The sequence below is a fragment of the Marmota flaviventris genome, chromosome 16 (genome assembly GCF_047511675.1).
Source record: "Marmota flaviventris isolate mMarFla1 chromosome 16, mMarFla1.hap1, whole genome shotgun sequence".
In the NCBI taxonomy this organism is placed as follows: Eukaryota; Metazoa; Chordata; class Mammalia; order Rodentia; family Sciuridae; genus Marmota; species Marmota flaviventris.
The window spans coordinates 65292690-65301192 of NC_092513.1; positions in this window are offsets into that span (position 1 = coordinate 65292690).

An 8503-nucleotide genomic window follows, 5' to 3' on the forward strand; every position below is an offset into this window, starting at 1 on the left:
CGTCTGATGAAGGAAGTGCAGTGACAGACCTCAGGTAGTAGCTCCTTTCACAACATGCACTTGCATTTAGTGAGCTGTGATGAACCTTCCAGACTATGTAGAGCCACCTCCTCCTCCCACCAGATGCCTGCCACCTGAGAGCAGAAGCACCTTGGCCTTAGATGCCTGGGAGTCAGGGTGCAGCTTGCCAGGGCCAGCAGGTGGCACTCAGACTCAACCTGTTCCTCCCTGCCACACCTTCACAGGTAGAATCAGGTGTCAAGTCCTTGATATGAAGACCCTTATTCTCCCTTTGGCCTGGGTAATTTTTTCACTATTATGAATTGTTTCTAAATAAGATGTTTTATTTTGTATGCTATGCTTTCAAAGCCTTAACTGTCTTATCTAGCACAATTTACACAAAAATACACCAGGCTAGTACAAGTAAATTTCATTATACTTGTAATGCTGTTTTGATAAATGTGAGTTCTGCTGCTAAAGGATCCCTCTCTTTGGGAGCATGCTACTGTATATGCCATGTAGACCTCAGTTAGACTGTGGGAATGGTTGTGGGTTTTTGTGGAAATGTCCTTGAAAGTATTCATGAAGTAGATGGTTCAGAAGTGAAGAGCACACTCTAGAATGTGAGATGCTAAACTTCCACTGGACAGAACAACAACAGAACAGCTTGTCCACAGTAGATAAAGCTTAAGTCTCAGTGGGGAAGGGGGGTGTCTTCTTCTTAAAGGGACATCACTGAAACAGCAAAGCCCCAGCTACTAAGGAGTAAGAATGAAAACTACCTAACTCAGTGAGGCAAACTATGCATAGAGAAGACATCCTGGTAACAGAAAATAAAGGCAGTGAAAGAAATAGAACTTCAAGTCTTTGCCCTCAAACCCTTTCCATACCATCCTTAATGCTTATGAAATTTTGCCACTTGTTAAGGGAGACAGACAGGGATTATTTCAGCTTTCCTAGATGTTTGGCTAATTTCAACTCAAAAACCACCTTCCACTGATAATCACTGTGAGCAAAACATCAGTTCAAAGGGCCCAGCCAAACTTACCCATGTTCTGGCATGCCCACGAGCACCAGTGTGCCAATGGAAAGCATCTCTGATGTGATGCCAGAAGCACCAAGTGAGGCTGCATGTCACAGTGCCAGCAGAGTGCTCCATGGGACAGCAGCCCTGAGGCCTGGAGCTGGGTACCAGCAATTGGCAGCAATTGGCACTCACATCGTGTTCTGCAATGTTCTGACCCCTTCAAGTTCACTAAGCCTATGCTTAGAATCCCAGGTCCAGTTGGAAAAACAAGCACAAGTGCTTTCTCCAGAGAGAAAATGCTAGCAAAACTCATATCTTCCCTATAGGGACATTGAGCCTGCTTCCTTCTCAGCTGGTGGAGTGCTTCAGAGAACCAACTGGGGAGGGCCCTGCACATGCAGCAGCCCCCTCTGCTCTGGACGCTGCTTCTGCTTGGGGGCTCCACAGTCTGCAATGTGCTGCCTTTCCCTTCCCATGGCCCCACCAAGGTCAGTATTCCTTCCTCTTTAAGTCAGTAGCTGCAGAAGCATTTTCTCACTTCATTTTGAAGCTCATATTTCTTTCATTTAAAAAAACTATTCCTGAAGACTTAAAGACTTTTAAGAAAGACTTAAATCATTTATTCAAAGAAAGGGCAAAAAGTCAGGAGATGAAACCTGAGATATTCCTATTAGTTTTACATAACTTTATAAGTTAGAATTGATTCAGTAGTTCAAATAAAATCTTAGGTTTAGACACAAAGATGAACTCTTTGGTATACACCCCCCCCCATACAAGATAAAAGAGTCTTTAAAAAGTGAAAGGATCTTACTCTTCTGATTTCTCAAATTAAAAGCACACACATACATCAATTAAGTGCCAACATAAAAATGCCATAATGGTTACACTTAAAATGAAAAACCCTGAACTCATCCTATGATATTTAAGTAAAGCTATAATTGATAGCATTGGACATAATTTCAGAAAATAAATTAATTTCGTAACAACACTAATGTTTTAATATCACCCTGTAAGTAAGCATTATGTATTTAACAAGAGCTGCAAGGAATATCAAAAAGTGATTTTCAAAAGTAATAAATATATGTTTTTATCCAACTGTAAACATAACTCTGAAAACAAAAAGTTATAATTGTCCACACTAATTAGGTTGCTTTGATTATTGGAAATTATTCCTTCAAAAGTAAATATGTATCAGACCTTTGAAAAACATAAAGTTTACACAAGTGATTATCCTTACTATAAATAAGGCCCTTATTTAAACTCAACTAAAAGCTGTGTTAACTACATTTTACCATAGGGACACTTGAGCCCAGGTATAGTGTGGGCCAAATTTCTCGAATTGCTTTGGGAACTGCTGCTTGCTTAAATCAAACACTGAAGTGCAGATTCACCTTTCTAAAAAGACTGAAAGCAAAATGCCAAATTTCACTATCCTGTTTTCCAAAACGAATTAGAGTTTGGGATTTCATGTTATCAAGATGCCATCGCCCTCCTGAGGTATTTAATTACAATACCTTCTCTGTTTTCATTCAGCCACCTCAATTAGATTTTGATCAGAATCGGGCATATAAAAAGTTGGTTCCATGGCCTTGCTGACAATGTTCTCTGGATGTAAACCTTAGGATCCTCCATACATTATGGCTCTCAGAGCAAAGGGAAACAGAAAAAATGTTAGACAATGTGGTGAAATTACCTTGCCTGTCTTGTGATCCAACCAGAGGAAAGCATGGTTCCTTGTTAGCACTTTGCAATCAAAGACGGCATTATTCTGTGCTGGTTGACAACATTCCATTGAGTGGTGGATTCTGATGGGCTCATCCAGGTAAACATGATGCTCCTGAAACAGGTGCAAATTCACAAAGCAAGTGAAGATGACCAAGGTAGATGGCATGGAGGACAGACTAGAGGTGTTTCTCCTACCAGGGACAATAAAGAGTTCCTCCAGATTCAGAATGCTCTTCATAAGCCTATACCCCTATCCACTGCAACAAAAAATAAATTTAAATTAAAACAAATTGCATACTGTCTAAGCATAAGCAGTGAACATCAACAACTCTTCACTTGGGTGGGAAGACAAACAAGCATGACTCCCTTCACCTCCTTCAAAACACAGCAGTGCCCAGATCACAGTCACCAACTGGCATCTTTCAATCCATCTACCCTGGAAAGAAAAGGCTCAAACATCCAGCAGCTTTGGCCAAGAAAACTCCTGGAAGGCAGTTTGGGGACTGAAGGTATCCAAGCAGATGAGTCACACACCAATTCCTAGGTTTTGTTTGAGATGCTGTCGCTTCTCCCCTTGGTGGAGGAAATGTTGCAGCACTGCAGCAAAGGAAGGGGTGGTTTGGTGTGGCCAGAAAGGTCCTTCAAGAAAGGTAGCCAAGCACCTCTGGGTGGCCACCACTGGTGCTCAAGGGCCTCTGTGGTGGAGAGGTAAAGGCAACAGGGAGGGGATCTAGAGGGCCAGCGGGACAGTCTGCATTGCTACTGTTGTGTGGAGGCCAGTAGTAAGCAGGGGTCCCCAGCCAGGCACTAGCCAAAGTAGCGGTAATCAGTACGAAGAAGGGGCTTGGGCAGCAGCCAAGTCAGGACTCTTGAGCACCTGGAAGATGTCTCCACAGCCAGTGTGACCAATTCGGGGATTCAGCTCCACAGGTAGGTGCAAACCCAGCAATGCCCTACCCCAGGGAGCCTTGGGCGACCTGGAGGGTGTGAAGTCATTTCTTGGACACCTGGGATCCTAGCTGATGCTCTGCACATGGACTGCTTCCCTTTAGGGTCAGAGAGGGTCACATCTCATTAGCAGCCAGAGCTCCAGGAGGATGAGGAGGTTCCCAGGGTGAGGGAGAGGCCTGGAGGCCCTGGTTGTGTCCTCTGCAGCTTCCACCACTCGTGGCCAGTGGGGCAAGCTCAGGCTGTGCCCCACAAGACAGGAAACTTTCTGATATTGTCAGCGCCAGCCACCAAAGTGACTCTAACAGAAACCACCTGGTATGTTAAGTTCAGTCTTACATCTAATTAAATATCATATTTCAGTATTCCTTGCCCAAATGAGCACATAAATCCAAGTCCTGCAAATGATCTTCAAATAAGCTTTGTCCTTTCTGCCTGATCTCCCACTAGTGACTTTGTTTGGGGGACTCATAATTCTCTTATGTTGGTCATGTTTCTAACATGACCCCAAAAGTCATAGATCCTGCTCTAGAGAGTGAGAACATCTAAAAACAAGAATAAGACAATTAAGATTAAAAGCTGAAAACATATTTGATGGAAGTTAACTCTGAAATAGAATTCAGAAAGAAACTCTGTAATCCTGGAGCTAGGAGAAAAAAGCAAAATTTAAAAAAAAAAAATACTTGTGGTCTTTCCATGAAACACTTCTAACTTAAAAATTGTGGTAAAAATTTTGTAATCTGTCTTATTTTTCATCTATTTCAAATTTAAGCATCAAATATCAGGAGAAATTTACCTTTACTTTGTTTCAGGGGAAAAATAGTACATATTGCACTGTGAACGTTTAGAAAGCCATTCTACCTGGATGGAGGTGTAGCTCCTGTGCTCAGTGTAGAGTACTTGCTTGGTATGTGCAAGATCCTGGGTTCATAATCTCCAGCAGCCCCCCAACCCGGCCAAAAATAAATAAATAAAGATAAAAGAAAAAAAGGTTCTATAATACTGCAGGCTAGCAAAAATACACACACACACACACACACACACACATATACATATACATACAGTTCCAGCTACTATTGCATACAGATTGAAATGCTAAACAAACCAAGATTCAGGAAAAACATTGTCTGAATTAATACCCTAAATTCAGCTCACAAGGAAACTCAGCATGCTGGTGATCAAGAATTTTTGGTTTATAAAAGGAAAGAAAATTTTATTTATTTATTTTCACTCCCAGCTTTTCAGACCAATAAGCAAGATATTCCTTCCATATTCAACATTCATGGAGTGACATGCTCTGGCTCCAGTTGAGTTTAAACTGTTATTAACGCTGATATGCAAAATGGTCCCCAATAACAAGTTATAGGCGGTTTCATCCAAAACAAGTAGCTTCCACCAGAGGTAGCTGCTCTATAGAAAGGGGGAAAATATAACTTAAATTTTAAGTTAAACCTTTAAGTTAAATTTTAATTTAAATCCTCAAATTACAATGAACTTACCTCCCAATACACCATTGTTAAGTTGAAAATATCATAGCCAAAATTTGTTTAACAAACCAATTAATCTACAGAACACAGTAACTTACTCTTGCCTATGTTAAGCATGTTCAGAACACATACCCTAGCCTATAGTTGGGAAAAATTATCTATAAAACCCATTTTATAATAAAGGGTTGAGTATCTCATTTACTTTATCAAATGCCTATATCCGAAAAACACACTGCCCTCTCAGAACACGGCTGAGTATTGGCTGTGGTCGCAGGGCTGACTAGGAGACAAGGCTGGCTGCTGCCGCCCAGCACTGAGAGCTCCCTCATCTGCCATACAGCTGACTGGCATGGGAGATGGTCAAAATTAAAAGTTCAAAATATGTTTTCTACCAAATGTATATATGATTTTTGCACCATCATAAAGTTTTAAAAATAGTAAATAAAACTATTCTAAATCCTAGACTGTATTTGATAATTAGTGAGTGTGTAAATTTGAAAGACAGTTAAAAAACAACCATCTATTTTCTCCAGACTACCTAGGATTAGGCTCATGTCTTCCAGTGTTTCAAGTTTACCTTTGATTACCAACGTTCAACTTAATAAGACTCACATTTTAAACTCTGTAACAATACTTGCAGACTTATGTCACACTGACTCACCCATGAACAACCTAGAGTTCCCTATTTAAAAGGAAAATGGAATCTATAGTTAGTTCCAATGGGATTATGAATATCTCATTGATTCATTTTTTTAAAATTTATTTCAAAGATGACTACTCTCAGGCTTATGGGTAAGGACATTATGGCCATACAAAGGCCATACTGATGTCTTAATTACTGGGATGCTTCTCACTGCTGGCCAGGTGGGCAGAGGCTCATCTTGAGTTTCCCATCACTGAGAACAAGGACAAGAGCCCCTCAACAGTGTAAAAACTGACTTGTCAGTAACAGCCCCACTCTGTTCTGGGCTCAAAATTGGAAAGTGACAGCCAGAGTCCTCTCCAGGGGTGTGGGGCAGAGCCAAATGACTCTTGAAGCTCACAAAAGTCATGGGGACAGTTTGAGGATATGAACAGGAGAATGACACATTTCCCTGTGAAAATAGTACAGGAGGATATTAGGAAGGTGCAGTGGTGACAATTTCAATGCATTAACAATTGACTTTCCAAAATTTAAAGCTTCGGACCCATCTTCTAACACACTAAGATTTTAAAAATTAGGCTTCCCCATCACACTTATCCATGATATTTCCCAGACAAGTCTTTTAAATCAAGTCACTGATATAATTGAGCAAACCTATTCCTCAGTCTGAATCTTAGGAAAATTCCATTTTCCCTGCTTCTTCCGCATCTGTAAAAGAACCTCAAGCCACACTTTCTCCAGCCATATGCAGAACTGGGATACAACAGATTAGAAAACTTTCCTTCCCTGAATTGTCCAGATGTCCTTATCTAATGGGAAGATGACATTGAGGATCACCTACTCCAAGAACTGTTCCTTTCTTGCACTGATTATGTAAATGAGCTCATGATGGGGTCACTCAGACCACAGGTTCTTCTTCCTCTCAGGTAGGAGGTGTATTTCTGTATGCCTTAAGAAAAAGCTGATGGTAAGTCAGATGTCCCAAGATGCAGGCTGGCCTCCTCTCAGAGGCATTCATAGACCCTCAGGCCACATCACTAATTAGTCATCCCACCTCAGGTCTGACCTGCTTACAAGCATGCTTTTGTTTCATGAGTTGTGTTTTAAAAAGATTCTTTAATTTTTTTTTTTTTTGGGGGGGGGGGGTGGGAGGACCAGGGATTGAACTTGGGCATCTGACCACTGAGCCACATCCCCAGCGCTATTTTGTATTTTATTTAGAGACAGGGTCTTAGTGAATTGCTTAGTGCTTTGCCATTGCTGAGGCTAGCTTTGAATTCTCAATCCTCCTGCCTTAGCCTCCTGAGCTGCTGGGATTACGGACGTGAACCATGATGCCCTGCTAAAAGATGGTTTTTACTCTCTGGATTATCTCTCTTATTCCAGGACCCAATTCATTTTTATTCAAAGTGTTTCAAAAGGAAGAATTAATTCCAATCCAATAAAATCAGAAGTTTTTTTTTTTTTTTTGCCTGGAATTGCATAAATTTTCACAAATTTCACATGAAAGAATACATCTCTCAAAATTGCCCTTCCTTTCCAAAATGCATCATGAAAAGAAAAACAATGAGATGTAACTTATCAGATACCAAAACATATTACAAAATAGCCAAATTTGGTCAATGTGTCACTGGTATAGACAATTAGACAAATTAGTGGACAGAATAATTGAGACACAAAAAGATTGGGGAATATATACAGTTAGTCTGTTCTGAAGATTATGATTCAATTCATTGTGGAGAAAGTTGTATTAGCAAGCAGCACAGGAACAAATGGGTATCCAGACAAGAATATAAAAATTGGTCTATATCATATATCACATAAAGAATACATTTCAGGTTCTTTGAAAAAATATATAAAATTGACAGAGTCTTAGCTACGCTAACAAAGGAGAAGGAGAGAGAGAACTCAAATTACCAGCATACATGATGAAAAAGGTAATATCACAACAGAAATACAGAGGATAATTAGAAATTTTTTGAAAACTTATACTCCAACAAAATAGAAGATATTGAAGGGAATGACAAATTTCATAAGTCATACAACTTGCCTAGATTGATTCAGGAAGATATACACAGTTTAAATAGACCAATATCAAGTGATGAAATAGAAGACGCCATCAGAAGCTTACCAACCAAGAAAAGCCCAGGACCGGACGGATACACAGCCGAGTTCTACAAGACATTTAAAGAAGAACTAATACCAATACTCTTCAATTTATTTCAGAAAATCGAAAAAGAGGCAGCACTTCCAAACTCATTCTGTGAGGCCAATATCACCCTGATTCCAAAGCCAGACAAAGACACATCAAAGAAAGAAAACTTTAGACCAATATCTCTAATGAATACAGATGCAAAAATTCCCAATAAAATTCTGGCAAATCAAATACAAAAACATATCAAAAAGATCGTGCACCATGATCAAGTGGGATTCGTCCCAGGTATGCAAGGTTGGTTCAACATAAGGAAATCAATAAATGTAATTTATCACATCAATAGACTCAAAGATAAAAATCATATGATCATCTTAACAGATGCAGAAAAAGCATTTGACAAAATACAGCACCCCTTCATGTTCAAAACACTAGAAAAACTAGGGATAACAGGAACATATCTCAAAATCGTAAAGGCTAATTTATGCTAAGCCCCAGGCCAACATCATTCTGAATGGAGA